Genomic DNA, 826 nt, shown 5'->3' with positions numbered 1-826 from the left:
TGTTTTCCTCATTTTTGTCTGCTTTTTGCTTCAACTCTTGGATAATTCTGAATATTAGAGATTAGAATTCCCTATTATTTAGGCCTAGTGCCTTTCTTCTACTGGATGGTCATCTGGTGTTTTATTTTGGATGTCTCCTGGAACCATTCTGTCCTGTTTTTGTAAATGTTTTGATATTGTCTGTTGTCTTGAGGGCATTCCGTGGTTATTTTCCTCGTTTATTGATTGTATATTTGTTTGTTTCATCCTGCTTTTTTGTTTTATTTGGTTATGTCTGAGCAGGTGGGCTGTGCATTATTTGTTGTTTGATCATCTGTGGGCACGGTAATTTTCACCTCCTTCTCCAATGGGTGGGGTCAGTCACTCAGGTATGGTACAGCAGGGCAAGTATAGCTGAAGGAGAGTTGCTGGGATGGGTTGTTTATGTCATGTACCATGGCTGACAGTGTGGACCGGGAATCTGTGCAGGGAAGGTTCCAATAGGCAGTGCCTGTGCTGCCTGGGAGTATGACATTCAGCACACGGTGCAGTTAGGCAGGAAGGAGGGGGTAGATTGTGATGTGTGGAGCTAAGATGGGTATGGAAAAGATGAGAAAGAGGAGAGAGGAACAGGTGCCAAAGACATACACACAAACAAATAAGAATACTAAGGGAGCTTGCTATTGGAGTGGAGAGATGAGAGACTGAGAAATGTGGAAAAACAAAAATGAAAAAAAAAAGAAAAAGGGTAAAAGAAAAAAATGAATAAATTGAGAAACTGGAATTGGAGAAAGACAAAAAGGGAATAAGAGAGAGAAGAAAACAAAACAAAGAAATGAAAAAAAAA

The sequence above is a fragment of the Trichechus manatus genome, unplaced genomic scaffold, assembly GCF_000243295.1.
Source record: "Trichechus manatus latirostris isolate Lorelei unplaced genomic scaffold, TriManLat1.0 scaffold00180, whole genome shotgun sequence".
NCBI lineage: Eukaryota > Metazoa > Chordata > Mammalia > Sirenia > Trichechidae > Trichechus > Trichechus manatus.
The sequence above is the reverse complement of the archived record's forward strand: the minus strand, read 5'-3'. Positions refer to the sequence as shown.